Source organism: Rattus norvegicus, chromosome 11, assembly GCF_036323735.1.
Source record: "Rattus norvegicus strain BN/NHsdMcwi chromosome 11, GRCr8, whole genome shotgun sequence".
In the NCBI taxonomy this organism is placed as follows: Eukaryota; Metazoa; Chordata; class Mammalia; order Rodentia; family Muridae; genus Rattus; species Rattus norvegicus.
The window spans coordinates 80,137,239-80,161,684 of record NC_086029.1 but is presented as its reverse complement, the minus strand read 5'-3'; the positions used below and the strand labels follow the sequence as shown (position 1 = coordinate 80,161,684).

Genomic DNA, 24,446 nt, shown 5'->3' with positions numbered 1-24,446 from the left:
GAAATAGACTATCCCAGTGGAAATGAAGCAGCCCATAATGTGCTAGAATTCTGACAATGCCAAGGACGGGTTCTGAGGTGGTAGGAGAAGGACATAAAGGATGGAAAACAGAAGATTTAAAATATGAGAGAAATGATCAAACCAGTTCTAGAGAGACTTCTTATGTAGAAGAAGATTTCCCGCAGTTGAAGAGCAAGAACAGTTAAGCTGACCCGATGTTTCAAGAGGCTGATAGGAAGAATTAAAAGCCCACCCTGGAGCACAGCACTAGGAAATATTTTATAAAAGACCACCCCAAAGCCTTCTGTGCCCAGAGGAGGAGGAGTCAGGTGAGACACAACAAATCAAGTGCTCCAGGGAGGCAGACTTCAAAAGCTACAGTAAAACAAAGACAACGGTGAACTCCTCCAAAATTCGGAGGGAGACTCATTCTGCTCTTGGACATCCAGGGCCAGATCAGAGCTTTCCACAGGCGTCTTCAAAGTGGCCTGGTCTCATGTCTGTGTGTTCCTCACTCACAAGTGTTCAATTTTTTTTTCTTTTTGCTTTTTTGCTTGTTTGTTTGTTTGTTTTCTTGACACGGGGTTTCTGTGTGGCCCTGGCTGACCTGGAACTCACTCTGTAGACCAGGCTGGCCTCAAATTCAGATCCATCTGCCTCTGCATCCCGAGTGCTGGAATTAAAGGCGTGTGCCACCACTGACTGACTTATTCTCTATCTTTAAACATATTTATTATTTTTATGTGCACCTACTGCTTGTTCTTTATCGCCGCCTCTCCCAGGCTTCAGAGAGCACAGACCTGACGTTTAGTACGAGTGTTAAGGGGAGGGGCTCCTACTCCCCATTTCCTTCTGAACTTCTTTGCCTTTGGAGAGCCCACACAAGTTATCAACAGAGATAGGGCCCAGGTGGGCCAAGCAGGCAGAGCCTTCACCCATGGAGTGACAATCCTGTCAGGAGAGAGGCCATCCCAGCAAGCCTTGAACTTGAACAAGGCTGCCTGCGCCACGGCTCTGATTGTGTCTGTGGGAGGAAATTTCCCGCATCACAGGAAAGAGAAAGTCTGTGAAGACTCCTGCTGACCTTCAGAGGAGGGAGCAGGGGTGGGTGGGAGAAACCTGAGATTAGAGAGAAGGGCGAAAGCTGTGAGTTTCTCTGAATGCCTCTAGACAACCATGCAAAGAGTCTACTGTCACAGGACGCTAGAAAGCTGAATGTCAGAGGAAACCAGGCCGAAGACCAGAAGTAATTGTTTTCAAGAGGCAGACTGTGACCAAGCCTCAGATGTTCAGATGTGGGCTCTCGAGATGACCCTTTCTGATCACCATCTCCCCTCCTGTTCTACTCTGCATGTACAGTCACACTCCCTCCAGACACCCTAGGCTACTTCTCCCTAGTCTGCATGCCTGTAAAGTGAAGCTCCACCTTCCCCTCCCGGCCTTACTATTTGGACCTTCTTGGCAGGCACTGTTGGCCACTAGAGAGCAGCAACAGCTAGGAGTTAGAAAAGGAAACCACCAACTTAGCTTAAGGCAGGCTCTGAAAAGAGTCCTCCGAGTACACCTCTAGTCTAGGCAGAAACCACAAGGAAGGCATTGTGTATCACAGCTGGTATGTACTGTTTCTTGGAAGGAATTCCTAATTAGGAAACGAGCAACCAGAGACTAAGGCAACTTGTAGGGTCTGGTTAGAACCCTAGCAAGCGTGATCCAGGATTCCTGGTTCTCGCCTGTGTGCCCTTCCAGCACAGTGTGCACCAGGGGTGGTGGTGGTGGTGGTGGTGGTGGTGGTGGTGGTGGTGGTGGTGGTGGTGGTGGTGGTGGTGATGTTTCTCCTCCTCCTTCTCCCCCTCCTCCTCCTCGCCCTCCTCCTCTCCCTCCTCTGTCCTACATGTCCCACTATGGCTTATCCTGGATTAACCACCTACCCACCCAGATCTCAAAATACATTTGGACAAACTAGTTGAGATAGTTATATATGATATGACAGCATTGTAAATTACTAAAACTCTTTCTTCTGTCTGCCAGCCAGCCGCGTGCTAACCTTAGTCCTCACTGCCAACTGAAGCCTTTTTGCAAGTTCCGCTTTATGGGCTGCTATGACTACTCATTTCAGAATGTACAGTCACTTTACATGTGGCCTCTGGTCTGTCAGCACATCCCAGAATCCTGGGTTTCCTCACACTCCCAACTTGTTTGGCTTCTACCTCTCCAAATGTTTTCTCTACTTGGTTTCCGGATGATGCCTTGTATAGGTCTTGGTTATTTCTGCTCCTGGACTCGATGATGGCACCATCCCTCCTGAGATCGTTTTCCACTCCTCCTTTCTCCTGGAGGTCATGGTTCCTATATCCTAACATGTCTACATTCTTTGACAGACATCTTGACAGGGGGGTTTGCACTTCCACAGACTTCAACACTTAAGACACAGGACACGCCCCACATTTTAGATGATTTGTGCATGTATGTATACCATAAGACTATATTCTGACTCAGCTACTGAACTATCATTTTTATGGTGGATATTTTTTTGTTTGTCTTTTATTTTGTTAAAGACAGGGTCTCTCTATATAGCCTAGACTTTGGCTGTCCTGGAACTCACTATGTAGACAAAGCCTTGAACTCTCAGAGATCCACTTGCTTCTGCTTCCCAAGTACTGGGATTAAAGGTGTGTACTATTATGCCTAGTTTCATAGTGATTATTAACTTTTCGATTTCTTCCCTTTCTATGGTGCTATTTCAACAATGGAACAACCTACAGCTCCATGGTTTGATACCATTAAAAAGAACTGTAGCCCTGTGTGGTGTGTGTGTGTGTGTGTGTGTGTGTGTGTGTGTGTGTGCATGCACACGTGTGTGTGCATGCATGCCTGTGTGTGCATACATGTGTGCACACACATTACAGCATATACTAAGAGCTAAGGGCTCTAACTGTCTCCTTACAATTTTTGGTGTTTTGGGCTTTTCTTGCCATACATTCAGTGTTTCTATCCCACATGCAGTGTATCTGCTGGTGGTAGTGGTGGCTATGGGAACTGGTCAGGGTAAGAGCCTTCAAGATAATATGGTGATTGAGAATCTGGGTTTGATCTCAGCAGCTCTGGGTCTGAACTGAAGTTCTGCTACAGCCTGGCTGTATCATCTGGGAAATGTTAGAAGTATATATGTGGCTTCCCTCCAAGATTCAGCTCCCCGTCACTGAATATGCCTCACTGAAATGTGAAGTGACAGATTAATGGGGGGGGGCTGTTCATTGAAGGACAGTGTGTGGGAGGAGTTGGAGGTTCCACGAGTGGCATGGCTGGTTGAGCCTCTGAGGTTGCATGTGATGTTCCAGCCAGTACTTGGTCCTGCTAAACAGCTCAGTGGTGTTGAGCAGCTAAGGCTGAAAACTGTAGGACTTTGCCTCCCTTCCTCCTGACAACCATGGCTGGGTAGTGATCATGATGGTGGTGGTGGTGGTGAGGTATTACAGAAGAAGAGTAAGATGTAGCTCCCAGCAGAACACTTAAGCTAGAAGTAAGACTTAACACCTTTGACAATGGGTAAAGTCAGGAGTGTATACCCTCCAAGAACCAGGGCTGGGGGAGTGTATTCACTTTTAAATATGAGGCAATTAGATCAAACAGGATTGAGAACAGACAGATCATTCAGGGAGGAAAGGGAAAATCGAATTTGGACATATTTATAATGTTATTGTTTGTTTCTTTCCTGTGCTGCTTCCCCTGCATTTTAAACTGCAGTGGTTAGAGTGGACCAACTTGGTTCGAAACATGTCCTGGATGGAATGATATGTCAGGGAGAGGGGGTTTGGTGATGGGAATCCCAGGTTCTGGAAACACCCATGCTGCAGCTGAGTTCTAAGGTAGTTCTTAGAAGGAGAGCAGATTCTCTTCTATCTTTGGGGAAAACCAGACCCTGTGGGAGTAGCGGGTGGGAGAGCTTGGAACTGCACCTTTGGGGATGCTCGGGGCCTCCTTTCAGCTTCTGGGAGGCAGAAGAAACTCTTACTGAGGGATGGCCTCAGCTTCAGATTTTCTCTAGTATCGTGTCAGTGAGGAAAGGAGTGTCTAGATGGAGCCCAGAGCTGGCAAACAAGAGAGAGCCTGTCTACCGTGGGCACCACTGGGGTAGAGCCTTTCAGAGAGACTGGACTTCAGGACGGCAAAGGGGGCTCCCTCAGGGTGAGAGGAGGGGCATGTGGCAACAAGCCTTGGTTGGTTCCCAGACCTGTCTTGATGGCACAGGTGAGCAGGGACTAGTGGCACATAGATGATAAAGACGGTGCCATCTTTGAAGCAGATGCAGCTGTGCTTTCTCTCTCAGCCTCTTCAGAGGACTCAGGCCAGGGCAGAGACAGAAGTTGGGCTTTTACAACACTGTAGTGCTTGTGTGGAGTCCTGACACTGCTTTATAGCTGTGGATCATAGCTACCTGAAGATTTTTTTCTTTTTAATATCAGTCACACAGCTTAAGCAAGGAAAGGTGCTCTACACAGCAGAGCAGGGGGCGAGTACAGTAAGAAAACTAGGATTCATTCCCTCAGCAAAAAAGTCACTACGTGTTTGCCACCAAGGCCATAGAGTTTCCCAGGGCCTGACACTGACCTCGGGCTGTCCAACAAAGGAGTGAGAACACAAGGAACCCCGGGATCTGCAGAGTCTTACCCTTGGGTAGGATTGTCTGGTAATGTGGAGCAAACCGATTTTAGGTTATGGAGGTATGATGTGTAGGAGCCTTCCCAGGGTCACATACTCTGAGATAGAGCAAGGCCATAAAGAAAATGCTCAGGTTCCTAACCCTCGTGTCTGACTCTCTTCCACCTGCCTCTCTGATCTTAACTTTTGCCCTGAAAACTTGCCCTCTACAGACCCAGGCACACAATGGCCGACCCCTGGATCTTCACATGTCCAGTGGCCCTTCCTGCCTGGAGCGTTCATCTCCTCAGTGCCAACCTGCGAAGCTGTCTTGCTCCTTTAGGCTTGAGTTCAGTCTCCTTACTGAGAGACTTATTACTTATTGAACAGATAGGCATGGAAAGCTTGCTCCGTACCAGGGGCTCCCACAGGACATGGGAACTTGGCACCGAAGGCAAACGCTTCTGTCTACCTGGAGCTTGTACTAAGTAGTAGTCAGAAAACAGGATAAAAGGGCGACGTCAACAAATGTCAGTGATAAGTGCCGAAGGGACGACGGCAAAAGCGGGCGCTGTTTGTGTCTGAGTGCACGTGTGTGACCCCTGCTGACGTGTGATGTGAGGGGTGCAGAACTTGTTATAGCCCAGGGCTACAGAATTGCCTGTTCTGTCACAGTCATGTACATCACAGTCACGTATATGACACTAATGTGTATAGTGTATAGTGTCAATGACACTAATATAAGCTCAGTCCCTGTTACAGCTCGTATCTAGAATGTCTCCACGGGCTCACATTTGAGTACCTGGTTTCCAGCTGGTTTTGGGAGTTGTGGAATCTTTGGGACTTGGGGTTTTTGGAAAAGGGTAGGAGTAAGTGACTGAGGGTGGGTGTTTAAGGATCGCATCCACCTCCATTCTAGCTCTCTGTCTCCTGGTCCAGTCACTATGGGAGGAGCTGTGTCATACTCTCTTGCCACCAGAGCCACTCCCATGCCTTCCTTGGCTGTACTCTCTGACACCGTGAGTCAAATCAACTGTTTGTCATTTAAGTTGTTTCTGTCAAATATTTTGTATGGCAATGAGGAAAGTTGCTACTACAGACCCTGTATGACAGCATTTAACATAAGCTCAGGTGACTGTAACATAGTGTTTAGTACAGCAGATACATTATGCTACTTATTACATTTATATCACATTATTCATTTCACTGTAATATCAGAAGTTTAGGTACCTAGACAATCTTTTTACTTTTTCTTCTCTTTTGGGGTGTGTGTGTAGGGTCTTACTATGTAGTCCTAGATGGCCTGGAACCTGCTATGTAGCCTAGGCTAACCTCTAACTCACAGAGGTCTGTCTGCCTCTGCCCCAAGTGCTAGGATTACAAGTGTGCACCACCATTTTTAGCACAAGCTTAGGTACCCAGCTACAGTATTTAAAGTATTTAAGGGCAGGGTTCATATAAGTGTCTTTGTTACTGCTACCTGTTTTCTGTAAATTTTGGGTCACACTCTGTAACTTGAACTGAGGTCCCTTGAGACTGTATCTTCAAACCTGCACCTGCTCATTCAGTGTTTCCTGAACTGAAAGAAAAACCTCAGTGACAGAACACAGAAGCGCATGCGCCCAGGGCCTGTGGCTGTCCTTTAGCTTCCCATCCCTAGCCCACGCTCGCATCTTACCCTCCTGTAACAGACAATTTCTTCATAGTCTCCCGAGACGGTGCCGTCAAGAATTAATTTCCCTTCTACAAATTACTTCTGAATGAGAATTATCTTTAATCAAGTAACTTTAAAAGAGTTTATCTGTCATAGAAATTCATTTGCCAAGGAAATGCAGTGAACGCCAAAGGAGCGCTGTTCCCAGAACACATTTAAAAGTTCTTTGACATTTTCCTTTTGTTCTTTCTCCCTCTCCTTCTCCTGCTTCCCCTTTTTCTCCCTTCCCCCTCTCCCTTCTTCCTCCCCTCCTCCCTCCCTTTCCCTCCTTCTTCTCTCTATAGACTCTATGTAGCTTAAACCCACTATGTAGTCTAGGCTAACCTTGAACTCAGGGTCTTCCTGCCTCAGTCTCCCGAGTGCTGAGGCCACAGGCAGGAACCATCACAGCCAGCTTGGTGGCTGGTAGAGGTTGCCTTCTCTTCCCCTCTCGTTGTGCTTAGCAACTGTTTCTGGTGAGAAGAGGGTGGCTGTGCTGACATGGGACTTCTGAGGCTGAAAGATAGGGACCTGCAGCTCCCCCTTGCTCTCTTGTATCTCTTGCTTTGAGGGAAGCCTGCTCTTATGTCTCAAGGACACGTTGACAACTCTACAGAAACCATGAGGCAAGGAGCAGCCTAGTGACAAGAGCCTAGCAAATGGTCAGTGAACCTCAAACCAATGGGGCTGGAGCCCTGCTGCTGTGTTCATCCCACCCTCAAGAGAAATCTCACGTAAGAACTGCTAGCCAAGGGTCCAGAAAGTTCCAAATAAATGCTTCTTGCTTCAGGTCTCTAAGTTTTGAGGGATGTGTCTAAGGAGTTTGCATGGCCTGCTGCTGATGCCGAGGAAGCTGACTGTCTGCTTTTCTCCTCAAATGGAGGGACCTGGGTCAGGAGAGTAAGGACTGGCAGCTCAGACGCCATTGCTCTCTGACGCACTCGAGGAGCAGTGTGGTTGAGACAGCCATGTAGACAGCAGCACAAATGACGACCCCACCCCCACCCCACCCCGTCCCTGTGCTGTTTCTGCACATTCTGACAACAGGGGTCAACAGCTGAGCTGCAAACTCGAGCTGGGAGGTAATGCCCAACTTAGCAAGTGCTACTAGAGCACGCAGAAGAGAGGAACAGAGGAGGTAAATATCCTTTTCAAGGGTATGGCGCTTTGTAGCTGTGGTGGTTTGAACGATAAATGGCCGCCATAGTCTCAGGCATTTTAATACTTGGTCCCTAATTGGTGGTGCTCTTTGGGTAGGGTTAAGAAGTGTGATCTTGTGGCAGAAGTATGTCACTGGGGGTGGGAGACCTTTACGGTTTCAAAAGCCTTGTGTCCTTTCCAGTTTGCGGTCTCCTGCTTTTCAGCCGAGAAGTCTAAATTCTCAGCTTCCTGCTCCAGTCACTATGTCTGCCACTTGCCACCATGTTACTCCTGTCATTATGGAACGTGTCCCTCTGGGACCATCAGCCCAAATAAATTCTTTGGCAAGTTGCTTTGGTCATGCCGTCTTTGTCACAGTGATAGAAGCGTAACTAATACAGTAATAGACAAAACGCGTGCATGTCTACGATTTCAGTTTTCTCTCATAATACCCACTTTCCATTAGTCGGTTGAGGCTCAAAGAGCTTGGGTGATGCTTTCAAAGTCACACGGTCACCAAGTTCCAGTGTTGAAGACCCAACAACAAATTCTCCGCTGCTAAATCCTATTTTCCACTACCTACAGGTGCCTTCCTGCCGATCTGCTTCCTCGACCTCCCACATTACAGCAGGGGGGCTAATGGCTTTCTGTGACACAGCTGCAATTTCCTATATGAAAAGACTTCCTGCTAACAGTTGATGACAGTGCAGGCTTCAGGCAGCAACATTTATCGCCAGAGTCTAGTCCCTTTGTACTCACAACTGATTGGACCAGGGTGAATGACAAGTGCCTCGGCTGAGAGCACAAACACTGTTAACTAATTCCCATCTGTCAAGAATGTGAGGTAGGAAATAGTAAGCACACGGTGCATTTACCTGAGGAGGAAAAGGCTGCCGTGGGGAGGAGAGAGGCCAGTGGGGCCACAGTGTGCTATCGCTAAGCTGGAGTTTGTTAGGAGACCACAGAGACTAAGCAGAAGGTGAGGGTGAAGTTAAGGTCTGTGTAGAGTGCAAAGCCTGGGTGTGAGACGGACAGGGTAACAAGATGGAGTGTTGGCAGGAGGCTTCGGTCCATGCCTTGTGGATTCTTGGTAGGGCCGCCTGGGGAGAGCAAGGTAAACTGGACCAGCAGGCAAGGCCCCTCTAACCATCTTGATCTAGATGTGGGCTCCTCAGGGCTAGAAGTTCCACGGCCACAAGTTCCCAGTGCCCAAGATGTCCGCCATGCTTGCATGGATTCCTGGTAAGATCTAAACCTAATCTGAACTGTCTTTGGAGAGCTCTTTTCCTAGGGACCAAATGTAACAACGAATTCAAGCTGGCATGGCTGATGTAAAAATTTAAAAACCAACTGCGTGCTAATAAGGCTCCAAGGCACATAGCGTTTTCTAGAACAAAATACATATACACGAAGACCCACAGAGTCTGACAGTTAAGCAATGAAAACACCCCCAACGCTCGAGACTGCTTGTATTTCATGAAAGGAAGTGGGTTCCCTCCCTCAGAGAATATGCTGTGACTGGGAACTCACCAACTGTTACACATGGCTCTGAGTGGTACTTATGAGGTAATGACGACAGTCGGTTCAGAGTGTTCAGAGTAATACGAGGACAGCTGGTATATACACAGTTGGGAGCCAAGTGGTATAGTCAGGGAAGCACGCTCATTAACCCTACATGTCCATTGTGATAAACATAAACTAGGGCTTCCTGCAAGACTATGATTGGCTAAAATGGTATCTCCTGGGTGGCCTTTGATCTACCAAAAGACGATCTCCATGGCTCCAGAACACAGACAGTACGAAGAACTCTGGATTGAAAAGAAGGGCTCTGGGCATGCTAGCCTACCTAGTTCTATGGCCTGGACAAGCAAATCTTTCTTTCCTTTCCCTTCTTCCCTCCTCCCTCCCTTTCTTTCTTCCTTCCTTTCTTCCCCTTTCCTCCCTTCCTCTTCCGCCTTTTTTGTTTTTTAGTAATTTTTTTTGAGACAGGATCTTACATAACACAAGCTAGCTTTGAACTCACAATGTAATTAAGAATGGATCTGAACTTTTGATTCTCCTGCCTCCAACTTCTAGATTACAGAGATGCACCACAATGCCCAGTTTGTGTGGTGCTGCGGATCGAGACCAGGCCTTCATGTATGCCACACACGCACACTATACCAACAGAGCCACACCCCCAATTCCATGACGAACAATTTCATTTTTTCCCCATTCGTAATTATTCTATTGTCAGACAAAAGGGCTTATGTGAAGACGTTTAAGGAAATTATAATTCTAAAATGGTCTGATGTATGATCAGTCACATGTCCCACGTGTGGCTAGCCATCCACTAGCCATTCCCAGGTAGACATACTGCAGTCATATTCCTATTTTATGCCTAATCCCTCCCAAGTAACTCAAACCAGGACACAGGGTTGGTTCCTTGGTGTACAGGCTGGGCCACTCTTCTAAAAGGGCTACAGTGGATGACTAAAGATAGAAGAGAGTTCCTTGAATGGCTCATTCCTTATGTCATTTACATCTAAAATAAGTCAAGGCCAAGTGGATAGATGTGCACACAGTCCACTCTTGGTATCCTTTCTCCCTTATTTCTTTCAAAGACAAGCAGGATGCTTAGTTCCCTTCCTGCAGGCTCTCCTGTAGCAATGCCAGCAGTAACACCTTCTTCTTTATTTAATACCCCACTAAACCTGGGCACCATATCCACATCCCCTCCATCCTGGTTCAGTGCTCTAAGCTGCCTGGCTGCTGGGAGTTAGGCAGGTGCATCTGGGACAGGGGAGGGGAAGGTCAGTGAGGTGGACGGTCAGCTGGGGGCAGGGACCACAGCATTATCTCCTTCATCATGTAATGGACACAAAGTGCTTTAAAGCTTCCGGCCCTTCTCAGTTCGGGGAGGGTTGGAATTTTAGAGGATCAGGAATTTTGGAGAGAAGTACTCACAGTCCCCAGAAAGCACACGCTTTGGAGGGTAGGGTGGGTGGGAGGCTTATGGTGCATTCTAATGTCCCCACACGGATGCTAAGGAGAGTTTTCTCTAAACCCTTCAAAACCATTTTAGAATAATTTTGAAATCCCCATCTAAGCACCGCTCCTTGGTTCTTCCCTCTCTGTCAGATCACAGCCCCACAGTCATGGCCTTTTGGCATCACCATCCCTCCTGTGACAGCATGGGAGGCTAAGTGGGGTTTGCCCTCAGGTAGATGGAGAACCTGGGCTCATCACTGTCTGTTTCTGGACTATTTTCTCATCTATAAAACTAGAACACTGGGTATCTGAGAAAATATTTTCTAAACATCCTTAAGCTCCAACTTTATGTTCCAAACCACAGCTTCTCCTGTGTGGGGTGGGGATGGGGAGTGCCAAGGACTCTGGGCAGGAGTGTGGGCTGTTCTGAACTCTGTGGCTTTGCTTCAGGAATGTCATCTCGAAAGGCCTTCTGAGATTACACAGCCTTTCACATTGCAAAGCTCTTCTGAAAGAGGTGCAGGGATGGACCTCACCTCTTCCTAGTCTACCAGACAGCCTTTCCTAGCCCCAGTCTAAATTTCTCTCAGGAAAAATCCCTTTATGGAAAGTTCTTGTGTCTACATTCAGTGTCCTTGTCCCCAAGGACACTTCGCATTGCTTTAGGAAATCATCCCAACTCACTGACTCAGTGTGGCCACATGTCCTGTTCCTCCAACCACAGGGCACCACTCGGAGGTGAGATAGAGGTCATGTCGACTACTTAACCAAAGACCAAATAGTGCTCTCTCACACATACACCACATACACACCAGTTGTATTAAATGTGATCTTTCTTGGTTTCTGTCAAGGCCATGGAAAATCTTCCCTGTTGCAGAAGACAATGTGAGAAGGCTCACACATTTTTTTTTTAAATGCTGTCATATCTTCACACTTATCAACGGCTTGGGAGCTATTTAAGCCAGCATGCTGGCCCTTTGCTCCTGCCTCACACCTCAGCAAGAAGTTAGAGGTTTCTCACCACCTGCTGCTCCATTTTTGATTCCTCACGGGCTTCCAACACCACATAAGGTTAAGCCTCTCATCGTCAACCATCTTGCCCCCCTCCTTTCCGAGGGGATGTGAGCAAGCTCACACTGTTCTGCCCTTTGCTGCTTAGAGAATCAGGTCCGCATCTCTGAGTCTGTGCTTGGTGGCTTGGAGGAGCCAGTCTTCCCAACTCTCCAACACATCTGTATATGGCTGGATCCTCGGCTCCAAAGCACACCAACCTTGCTGATTTCCAAACGTATTCACCATTTCCCTCAGGTCCCCACCTCTTACCACTGTGTTTCCTTAGTCAGGAATAGGTATGCCTTCCTTTAAACAGCACAGATGGCGCCTTCTGGAAACCCTTTCCTACATCCAAGCTCAACTCCAAGGCAAGGAAGCCTTCCCTACAGCCATCTCTTGTGTAGCCACCCCTATATGTGCCACTGACACCAGCAGGCCATGGAATTTCTATCTCACTTGTCAGTCACGAGATTAATCCTAAGAGCTGTGGGGGACAGTTGGATGACAGGGTCTTATGAAGGCAGATAGGGAAACTTGGGGATGCTTTTTAATTGCCATTATTGTTATTTTTATATGCATGTGTATGTGTATGCATGCATGTATGTATATATGTATGTACGTATGTATGTATGCATGCATGTATATATGTCCGTACATACATTTGGTGTTTGGCCTACATGTATGTCTGTGTGACCTACTGGATCACACAGGTAGTTGAATCCACTGGAACTTGAGTTACAGACAGTAATGAGCTGCCATGTGGGCTCTGGGAGAGCTGCCTATGCTCTGAACTGCTGAGCTATCTCTCCAGCCCCTATTATTTTAATTTTGATCAGGACAAAAAATGAATTCAAAGGTATCCTGGATCTGAGGATCTTATGTCTTGTTGAAAAGAGAGGGGTTGGGGGAGGAACACCACAGAATTAATCATGAGATCACCCAGCAGCAGTGCCTGAGCCCAAACTGGCTCAATCTAAGGACCCAGATCAATTGAAACTCACTCAGGCTGTTCCACAGCAGTTTGGAGAAGTCAGAATCTGCTGGTTTATGTAGAGTCTAGAACCTTCTAAGAGAAAAGAAACCAGTCTAATAGGTACAATCAGATAAACTAAGGGTAACCAATTCTGACTCAAGTTCTGTGAAAATAGCTCTTTTCTCTCCAACTATGCTTCATTTTGTTTATTTTAACATCTATAATTTTAATGAGATCATAGTGAATTTTTAGCATTATTGGTACTTCTAGGATGATGCTTTTCTATTTGTTAATGATCTCAACAGTCCCAGGCAAGAGTTCTAAAGTCTGCAGCTAAGTTCTAACAAGGGAATTATTGAGTTTCCGTAGGGTTGCTCTAGAATCTCAAAGCTCCTTTGAGTCTTGATGAATACCAACCAACTTTAACTTTTGGTTTCTTTGTTTCTTCTTTGGTGCTAGGATTTGAACCTGGAGCCTTGGGAATAAATTCTCCCACTGTGCTACATGCCCAGCCCACTCAACTCAATTTTAACCCATAAAAGACAGCCCCTTACTTCGTTAGCCACTGGCTGCCTTTACCTAGCTTCACTAGTGGGTGGAACCACTTGCTTTCATGTTTCTCCTAATGCAAAACTTCTGGAAGATTCCTAGCTTCTGTCTGCTCAGAGTTAACAGTCAAGTTTTATACCCACTATCAACTGGCATGGCCTTTATGTATAGCTCTGGTCTTTACCATTGACCTCTTCATCCAAAAGCCTAGGGACGCTATGTTCTTCCTTGATGAAAATTAGTTTAGTAGCCCAGAATTCCCTCTCACACTTCAGTGTGAATGCAGCCTTGGAAACTGCTGTGCAGGTGGGTGCCAGCCGGGGCCTTGAGCACTCACCTGCATACTCTGTGGATATTCCCACATTGTTTCCAACCTGCTTGTTGTGTGACCTGCCCAATGGACATGGTTAACACTGAGCTCTGATGTTCTTGCTTCTGTGGTTTGTTCAGCTCTTCTCTAAGCCACAATTACAGATTTTCCTTCTTTTCCCTTTCTGGTCTTCTGAGACAAGGTTGTACTATGGAGTCCAGGCCTGGCTGGAACTTATTTCCTACAGTCTGGGATCACAGGCGTGTGCCACCACATCCAGTGTCTTTTCCTTTTGTGGTACTCTCTATTTTCTTAAAAAAAAAAGTTGGCATGGTAGCATGCATGCCTGCCTATGTCTGTCTGTCTGTCTGTCTACCTAACTACCTACCTACCTCCTACCTACCTACCTACCTATCTACCTATTTGTGTGGAGAGTCTAGGAGTCAGACAGACTCCCTGGCAGGCAGACAGATATGGAGAGGGGTCATGACTAGATAGTAAAGGTGGTGAACTTCCAAAATGGCTGGCTTCTTCTTCATCCTCCTGACGTGATAAAGGCCTGGCAGCTTAAAACAAAGGCTTGGTGGGCCTTTTCTTCCATCAGTAAGGCTCCCCTGCCTGTTGACAGGTCTGAGTTCAAGGCTAGACCTCAAATACGTGAACCTATCAGCTCCCGTCTTTGTGCAAACTGATTGACTCTAAATTGGAAGAGGAAGATCCCCTCAGAGACCCTTAAAACTTCCAGCCCTTAAGGAGAGAGCAGGCTTTGGGACTTTGTGTGTGCCTTGCCTCCTATTTTTTCTGTGTTTTTTTTTTTTTTGGAGCTGGGGACCGAACCCAGGGCCTTGCGCTTGCTAGGCAAGTGCTCTACCACTGAGCTAAATCCCCAACCCCCCTTGCCTCCTATTTTTTCACCCCTAATAAAAGCCATTCTTTACTGGCAGATGCTGTTAGGGCAGTTTGCTGTGTGTGAGGTCTCCCCTAACCCTCACCTTCACTGCTACCTGATGGCTTGAGATCTTTTCCTGTCTTTTAACTCTTTAGCTGGTGGAGAAAACAAGCCCTATCAAGACCCTAGATACATACACCATGACTGCATGTGGAGGCAACGTGATGGAGTCAGTTCTCTTCTTCCACACCATGGGTCCCAGGGATCAACATACACTGTCAGTCTTGGTGGCCTACGCTTTTACCTTCCAGGCCCTTGGCGAAACTTGCTGAGCACACACATGCACACGCACAATGTGCACATGCTAATAACGCTTCTATTACCGTGCTTTCGTTTGCTAACTTGACTTGCTATTACTCATGTGTACTTCTCCATTTCAGACACTGTACTCCTTACATCTACAAGTCCAACGTGTGACATATTCCATATCTTGCAGCTTTCTATCCAGCTTTTGAATGCATAAACATGCCCAATAACTATATACATTTATACCCATGTCTGTTAATTTAACTTCTTTGTCAATTCAGAGTTAGTGTCAATTGACTCCTGCCCTCCTCATTAGAGAACACATTTCCAGTTTCTTTGTGTGCATTCTGATAATGTTTTATTAGAAGCTAGACATTGTGGATTTTGCTTCATTTTACCAATACTTTACATTCCCATGACTATTCATCCCCCCCCCCCCCCCGGGATACCTCTTTTCTGTGTAGCCCTGGGTGTCCTGGAACTTGCTTTGTAGACCATGCTGGCTACGAACTTGGCAATCTGCCTGCCTCTGCCTCTGCCTCCCAAATGCTGGAATTAAAGGCATGTAATTCTATGTTCAGCTCCCCCACAACTATTCTTGAGTTTTATTCTATGATTCGGTTATATCTCTAAGTCTCGTAGAGACTGCAGCCATCTTTAGCCCTGGGCTTGCTGCTCCCCACTGAGATAGCCTATACACTCTGACTGATGTCTCATGAACATCTTTCGGATCTTGGTTAGAACAGGGGCTACAGCCACTCTCTACTTTGCCTAGCGTCCTATCTCTCAGACATTGTATTCATGCCCGATGTCCACTGTCTTAAATATCATCTCTCATATTTTGTTCATTAAAAATGTTTCAGGCAGAAAAATGAATCTGGTCTTTGCCTGTCTATCTTGGTCAGAATTAGAAGTCTCATATCTTTCTCCTGGACCACAACTTCTCTTACTCCAATTTGCTTACTCCATGCCTCACACAGGCTGCACATCTCCAATCTGAGACTCATGACGCTCACAGAGCTTTGGACTCTGAACTAACTTTGGATTATGGATGTTTGACTAATAAAATTTGTACAAATATAACAAAATCCAACCCCCAACAAGCCAAACAAACAAACAAACAAACAAACAAACATACCCCATACAAACAAAACCTCTGGATTAAAGATGCTCAGTCTGCATTCTGACATTTCTTTACCTCGTGGGACTGTTAGTTTGGAAAGCATTCTGCTTTTTCTAACCAACCAGCCTTCCTTCTTCACTCTCCTTCCTATGCACCAAAGATGGTGTACAGTAATGCATTTACCAATGTCCTCAGTTCCCTTCCAAGTCTGATAATTTTACCCAATAGAATGTATGGCAGATTCTCAATAAATGTTATAATGAATGAATGAATGAATGAATGAATAATAGAGAATGGAGCGCATACTCAGTTAATTTCTGATAACTTCATTTTAGAGCTAAGACATCTCTAAAACAGACACCGGCTTCCTATGCCTCTCTCTCAGGAGAGTTGCACTGCAGACAAGTTATCCTTCATAGAGAAGTGGGATTTTTCACAAGCTTACATTAATTAGGACATATAGGAAATGATTACATTTTCCTTGAGAAGGTGATGGGTTTATGGATCATAGCTAAGCCAGCAGAAAGAGCCAATGCTGCGACATGGAGGCAATTCAGAGACTAATGCCTATTTCTTTCCAATTCTATAGGCGAGGGACTAGATTTTGAGAAGATTGGTGCTCCGGTTAAAATAGTTCCCAAGGCTCGTTCAGTTGGTCACCAGCAGAGTTAAGAACCAATACGTTGATGCTGCACCCCAGATATTGTAGTTCCTCCCACTAGAAGTCTGACGCTCACCGCTTTTAATGTTCCTATCCAGATTTTTGAATGCATGGAATATAATAAAAACTATAAGGGGTTGGGAATTTAGCTCAGTGGTAGAGCGCTTGCCTAGCAAGCACAAGGCCCTGGGTTCGGTCCCCAGCTCCGAAAAAAAAAAAAAAAAGAAAAAAAACCATATATTTATATCCATCTGTTAAATCTAACCTCTTTGTCAATTCATAGTTCATTCTAGTGTTCTCTCTGTTCCACTATCGATCTGGATCAGCAGATGATCTGAATGTGTTTCTCACTAGAACCTGCCTTGGCTTCCCAGTGACCCCAGAGTTAGTCAACAGTGGAATACTTGTATGATTTATAGGACAAGGTCACAGAGTGGCTTATAACGGAGCAGCACGGCAGGTTTTCGTGTTCTTACACGGAGGAAAGCATCCTTTGAAATGTCAGCACCTCTGCTAGGAGAGATTTAACAAGCTCAGGATGCTTCTTGTCATGGAGCACCCCTGGTGTGGGGTGTTACGCCAACAGAACACTTTACAAGTTACAAAATGGATGATGTAACAAACATAGCTTTCACATATATAGAGGGCTCACCAGGACAGGACACTCCAGAAATTATTTCCCTAACTGGAAAAAGTTTTGATGTGAACAAGAAGAACTTTCATTTTCATACATTTTTACAGTGTCTATAGAGACACTGAAAACAGCACTGACCCAATATATGTAGAACCTGATATTCACAGACACAGACAGTAGAAATTAAGGGGAGACAAGGAACAGAAAATAATGAAAGAAACATGAAGAATGGCATTCCCGTGAACACGGTTAAAATTCACATGCACAAAAATGATTGTCGAATACAGGCAAAATTTAAACACCTATGTGAGTCACAACCAAAATGTTCATATTGAGCTACAGCCAAAATAAACAATTGCCCCAAAGTATGACTGATTTGAAATGATCTGATGTTTATAAAACACTTGTAGCTTCCTACCTTCTGGATACCACGCCATTAGTTTTCCTGCCTTTCTTTTGATTGGGTAAGGACACAGGGTTAGTTCTGGTCAGTAATGTTGAGCCATTTCCCTCTGAAACATTTATTACAGATACAGGAGCCTTCGGACTCCTCTCTCTGTCTGGGATGGTAACTGACAACTTTAAACCCGACCCACCAGCAAAATTCTGTGATGGAGAAAAAACAGAGCCCTCCCTGCTGACCTGAACATGTAGTGCTCACAAGAAACACGTTCTTGTTTTAAAGCATTAAAAGAAAATTTAAGGGTGTTTTGTTGCTACAGACCAACTTAAGTCCTCCTGCCAGACACATCTGCTCTTTCTTCTCTGCATGGGATTGCATTGGGACGAGTACTGGTAAGAATTTAGGTACACTGGAAGAGTAATGTATAGTTAAGAGACAAATGAGATGTGGCCTCCCTAAGATGAATGCAAACAAAACAGCAGTTTTGGCAGACGTAGTAGATTTAATATTGTGCTATCCTATTGCAATGCCTATTACTACTGTGTTGTTCTTTTTAAACACCCCGAAGCTTACAGCCATTACACATAGCGATTTATTCTTGATGCTGGATAGACAGTGAGGGAAGAGAGATGACTCCATCTCTTAGGCTTCTTAGGCAGATGCAAGAACTATTCCTAACCTACGTGGTGTGAATTTCATCCTATGAATATTTATATATTTATATATATTTTTCTCTCCTAAAGAGACCACAGTTCTAGCTAAGGCTATTTTGTATCTCTTTTGTGTACTTTTGGAACGGTCCTAACACACAAGACAGTCAGGCTGACTGCAGCTCTGCTCTGTAAGGGAGCTGCATTGGCACCCACTACTGATGGTCTCTTGGGAGGACTGACAGCAGATGGATTTATTCATAGGTTTTCCTTTCCTGAAGTTCCTGGATGTTTACTGAGAATCGTAAGCACAGGAGTGGGGCAGGGTAGAGAGCAGCTCCTTTGCAGTCAGCACTACCGTGGTTCTGCTGGCAACTGATGTAGCAAAGGAAATCAAATGAGACACATTTCTAACCTGGCGTCTTTGAACACCTGCTTCATTCAGGGAGTTCTGTTTTCTGTTAGGTTTATTTTCCTGTTCACTGCTTTAAGCCCCTGGTGCTTTTACCTTTCCAATCTTCTTATTTGCCATTCTTAATTAGAAATGATCCACTGAACCCAGAAGCCAACTGGGTTTAACATTTGAAAACTCCAGGGTTGATAATGGAATAAAATGTACTCTGGGAGAATGAGCCCACATCTACCAGAGTTCTCTGAATTGTCATTGGGCAAATCATACTGTAGCTTCCTTCCCACATCTGACTGTCCATCTGGGATCCCAGCTCACTCACTCCTCTGGTTAAGGCTCCTTTGATTGGAGAGCTCTGCTAAATTTGCCTGTCCTGTCTCTTGATTCTGGATTTAACATCACCCGGTAGATCATGCCGCAGAGACTCACTTATCTATGATGTTGTCTGGGATTCATATGCTATTGGGTTTTGCCAAAGATGGCATTATTCCCCAGAGCTCCTGTTCCACGGTACTTAGCCCCTGGTCTGCTTGTGCTAGAAGTGGAGATTATTATTGTTTGAGGCTCTATAAAGGACACTGCACTCACTCTCTACACCACTCAGTTGTCTCGCAGTGGCTATAATGTACCCGAAAATAGAGTAGCTGTTGTGATTAAGAAGGGGAGGGGAATTAGACAAAGATACTTTGTACATGTATATGAAATCGACAAAGAATAGAAGTTGTCAAATAACAAAATTAATTCAAAAAACATATAGAGGACCTAAATCCCTTTCCTCACAGAACTCACATAACAGTAATCCACAATCCAATTACTCGCATGACTTAACATGGATTCTATTAGGCTAAACCTGATTCTTCACCCAGCTAGCAAGCAAGTTCAAAATGATTTTTGCAATTCATAAATGAGGTCTCAATCATGCTCAAAATTGAATTTTTATCAGAACAAGCTAAAAGATGGTTGGCCCATAGCAAGTATGGTTAGAGCACCCCAATAAGCATATATATTGAGCAAAGAAAATAGAAAATAATCATGTTACACTCAATTTCTCATAGCAACAGGGAAATTTTTGTTTGCTATTAGCCACTTGGCTCCCATATCAGGAACTGAACTGGGATGCACTTGTCCCATGTAGTCTTTGCCTGGAGTGGCTGACCAATTTCATACACAGTTGTGGTAGACAGCCTCCTGGACTTAGTCTTGCAATGTATTTTTCAAGCCATAAGGCTTAAAGCATTAGCCCTTTCATACAATAAATGGGAGTGGGTATATGCTGGTGCCTCACTGCCTCCTTATTTACGCTCAACCTCAAAGGCTTGTCTCTGGAGCAGACTAATGGGCTAGTGATAAAAAGCCAGATTCATACCACACCAACCCATTGCATATGTTAAACGAGTCCTAAGTGGAATCTGAGGAGAAGACACAGGGCAGGTATGTTTATATCCCAACGATGGGTGAGTGAGCCTCCTTCCTGCAATTAAGAACTCGGCTCTATGCTGAGTTACCTACTGTTGAGTCTAAAGAACAGATTCTATTAGGATCCTAAGATCCCAACACCTCCTTTTCAGTTCTCCCGAGGTCCTTTTCTGTTCACGATCAAGCAAAATGGACTCTGTCTTGGTGACAAGCCCTGCTGATAACAAGTTATTGCTGCTACCAAGCATATATCAATGTAGCCAGGTGGAACCCCGCAGTCTTCTGGGTGTTGAGGGACCTAATCAAAGGAAACTAATAGTTTAAACTCACTAAGGACAAAACAAGTACTTTACCACACCTCTCAGAGTTTGTAAGGCTCTTTTAAACTGTCAGATGGATAAACAGAGTGCTCTATGAGTTCTGAGTTCCTAGAATCACATATGACTTAGACAAAACCTTGATGTATTTCAGTGGTCTAGTCATATGAACTGAAGGGATGTCACAGCTCCATAGATAAGGTGCTTGTCATTTAGAGTGAGTCGGATTCCTGTGACCTAGGACTACGGTCATATGGGAAGAGCTAGGCGAGCAGTATGAGGTTCTCACATGGCCTCTAGGATACCATCCTGACTCCATTAGGGACAAGAAGGGAGAGGAAGTGCTTGTCTATTAATTCCATGCAGTGCCAAGGATAGACACCCCCACCCCAGTGTCTCATATAAGCCAGTCAAATGCCTACTACTGGGCTCCATTCACTCTCCTCCTACACACGATTGTTCCTCCCCAAGTCTTCATGCTTTGGGGTATCAGCAATGAACAGAGCTTTCTAAAACTTTGTATGGGTTTCTAGGAAATCCTTACCTCATCCTGTCCTGAAATACAGCCTCATTGCCATTATCCACTCTGAGTCTCTTTGGACTAATTGCATTATCTGTGGCCCCCTAACTGTGCTGGTCGCCAGAACTTAGGCCATCCCTCTACTCCTTTCCATATCCCTTCATACTACACATCATGTGGCATCACCTGACAGTTTATATACTTTACCTATAGGTGTTTCCACCAGAATATAAGATGCATCTGGGTAGGAATTCTTATCTGTTTTCTCAGAGGGTATTTGTTTTTTGCTGTCTAGAATAGTACATGGCCCACAGTAGGTACTTCAGAAGTATTTGTTGGATGAGTAGGTGAGTGAACATGACAGAGACACCAAGTTCTTGGTGAGAGCCAGTAATTCCTAGCCATACTTTTGTTTTGTAGATAATGGCCATCTCATTTACTCTTGGAGGCTGTAGGCCATTCCCACTGTCCACGGTCTCTTGATAGACTGCCCAGAATCTGTCTCATGATATCACTCTGGGAGAAACCCTTGACACTCTTTTCATGCCAATGTTTACCAAAGAGACGGTGTCCAGCGTCATTACTGGTATTATCCTATCTCAAACCTCTGCCCCCAGTACAATATTTTATAAAACATTGAATCTGGAAGTCAGCTATTGAGATATTTTGAGGTCTTGGCATGGCAGGAAAGTGGCTGTGATGATGATCATGTAACTAGGTTAGCAATGCTGGTAGACTTGTTGGTTTTGTTTTTTCTATCTCACTTTAATTTCTGAATCCCTTGGCTCCCCAGGAGCCAGAAGTGCTGAGGTAATGGCAATATGTCCTCTCCTGGAAGGCTCTACTCATGTCTGGCCCTTCACTGAAGCCTTTTACTGTGATGTCAAGCTGAAATGTCATCACTTTTGTTCTGCAACACCAACAACCAATCAGACGTCACAAAGGCTCTCTCTTTAATGACATACTCCATTACTAAGCTTGTCCGGGTGACATTTCAGGGGAAGTCAAGAGAAGCTAGGTGACCTGTGATAGCCTGGCTTTGAGGATCATTATTGATAGCTTTTCAGCAAGTGCTTCATTAGGTGGTTTCAGAAATGCTAAAATAAGAAGCAACACGTCAGAATCTTCAACCCCGAAGGGAAACACAAGAAGTGAGTAGCATGGACCCTCATACATTCACTCTAAGCTTCCAGCTGGCCTTGGATGAACTCAACCATAGAAACCAGTCTCATCACCACCTTGCTCAGGAATCTGTGAGATCCCAAAACAACACATGGAACGCCATATTGATGGATTACCCTCAGAGTGTCCACCATGCTCATAATATATAAATTATTTCTCTGTCAACTATATTTTAATCCCTAACCACCTTGGGACACTTGTTCAGCCCGAAGCAAGACCCAACTACCACTTAGCAAAAGTTAGTACAGTCACACCTACGAACTTAACTTCGATCATGGGTATGGTCACCATCGATAGGCGACAGAATCCCTGAATATCCTTACAGATAGAATAGCAGTCTTTATCCTGCCACCCTGGAATCTGAAAGCCAGATACACAGAAACTACTTCTCCATCACATCTATTTTCAAGTCTTCAAAGTCTCTCTGTAGTTGACCCGGCCCAGGGTAGGCAAGGTTATATTACCATGTCAGTGGCATACTTGATGGTCATTGATTAGCCTGAATGAAGCACCTATGCTCCAAAACTTCCTCCAGGACCTGGATAGGTTTGTAGAGCTGGATTTCAAAGGATAGACCTGACAGGCTTATTCCAGAATTTTACTTGGAATTCCAGGAGTGACAAAATCTAGGCAAAAGAGAGTGGTGACAGAACCCGGGTCTCAGGCTGCCGCCACTTTTCTGGCCCAGGAGAGATGGAAGGCAGGCGTGGTCACGGTCACCAGAATTACAACTTTACCTTTCACTTCTGCATCTACCCTTGGTTCCCTTAACTTGTCTTTCTAGATTGTGGAACTGGAATTCATCCAAAGAGTTTACGGCCTCATGAAAAGCTATTACTGGTCTACAATGCCTGTCTCATCCATATGTATTGGTGAACACATTGTGTGTGCACGCACACAGGCACATCACAACCTCCAACCACTTTGTAGGATCATGGTCTGAATCTCCTTCCATGGAATCTGAAAATAACAGAGCTAGATGAATTCTACCCATCCCACTCACACACAACCCAACCCATTATCTGCTTTTCCCTTGTGTTACGGAATGGCGTGATTTTTGTTTTAAGAAATAGTTATTATTTTCTTAGTACACTTTCGACGTAATCTCATTAACCAACCATTCACACCGGATCTCTCCTCGATGTCATTCTTTCCCTCTGATCCTCCAAGTATTCTATATGTATGGCCCATGGTATTCCAGCTCCATGGTACACATGTGGAATATACATGGCAGATGCTAGGTCCCAGGCTGCTCTCTCTATACATTGCCTTTGAGCCGCCAACACATAACCATCTTTGCACATGCCCAGAGCTCCAGGCTAGTGTTTCTTCCTTAGATCAATGTTCTCTTCAGGTACAGCATGTTTCCTAATGGTATCTCCTTTGTCTTGAAGCTGAAATAACGGTTTAACTTTTAAGAGCATATGCTGAGCAGGAAGAATGAAACTGGGGAGGAGCTTCTATGGACCCTTGTGAGTGGTCTCAAATGTTGATTATTTGAAGTGTTTAGAGTGGTTCTATTATGGGTCATGTTCCTTGAGGACTATAACGTGGTTCTGTGGTCTGTTCATTAGCCTTTATAGGGTCTGAGGCTTAATAAATGTTTATTGAATAAATGAGAGTCCAAGTAACAATAGGCATAGGAGGAAACTGTCATAACATCAGTGAATTTGTGGGTCAGAGGAGGAAAAATTGAAATTAAAATTCTGAAATCCACACAGGGCCAGCACTTCTGAGGTTCAATGGGGATCTAGTCTTCTATCCTGAGGAGTTGGTACTGGAGTGTTTGAGAGTATAACTAAAATAGCAAGTACCAGGAAGGGCGATTTTACCCTTCGCTTACTTTTTGTAGGGGGTCAGATTTGAGTATCCAAGAGTGTGATATATAGGCCATCCAGTTGAATATGCACTCATTTTGCTATATGTGTTAGTGATGCAGAAAATGTTTAATTATGTCTATTAATGGAGTAGAAATAATGGTACAGGGAATGAAGACGTCAATTCCATTTTTCTTCGGAAAGTGTTGTGTGTGCTTTCCCCTAGCATGTTTGTTTTTGTAATGATTAGTTCTAGCTCAGGCTATTAATAAAGTGAGTTAGCATTTCCTCTGTACCACTCCCAGTAGGAGAAGAGTTTACAGTACAAAGAACTCACACAGGGCCCACAACTTGCCACAGTTAATCACTCATGTGGGTAGCCTCCTTGCACTGAGAGATGTTTTGTTAAACAAACTAAAGGCAAAGAACAACTGTATGTTGTGGAGAGCAACTTTCCAGGGTGGACATCCCAAGACAGAGCTTCAGCTAATGTAATGAAGACGTTCACAGGAGGAGCAACTCTGGACCTGATCAAGGCCGCTGAAGCTTTTCTACCTTGGGAGGCCATAGGTGTCTTTGTGTATCAATCCCATCATCTGCGAAGTGTTCTGTGTACTAGGTTCACTGGTAAGAAGAGGCCAGAATGCCTTGCAGACTCAGTACAGTGATAAAAAGCTGAGTGTTTGCAGGAAAACAACAAAATATCATTGTCACCTCCTGCCTGGACATGTGCCTTGCTTTACTTCCTGAAGGCGTGGGACCTTGGGCTTTGGCCTCTGATGCACATTCCATT

The 24,446-nt window shown here is 45.0% G+C and overlaps 1 protein-coding gene across 28 annotated transcripts in view; it reads right to left on the bottom strand.

Moving 5' to 3' along the window:
- The window catches only part of Kalrn (kalirin, RhoGEF kinase), a 605,866-nt gene that overhangs the window by 147,526 nt on the left and 433,894 nt on the right, over nt 1-24,446 (bottom strand).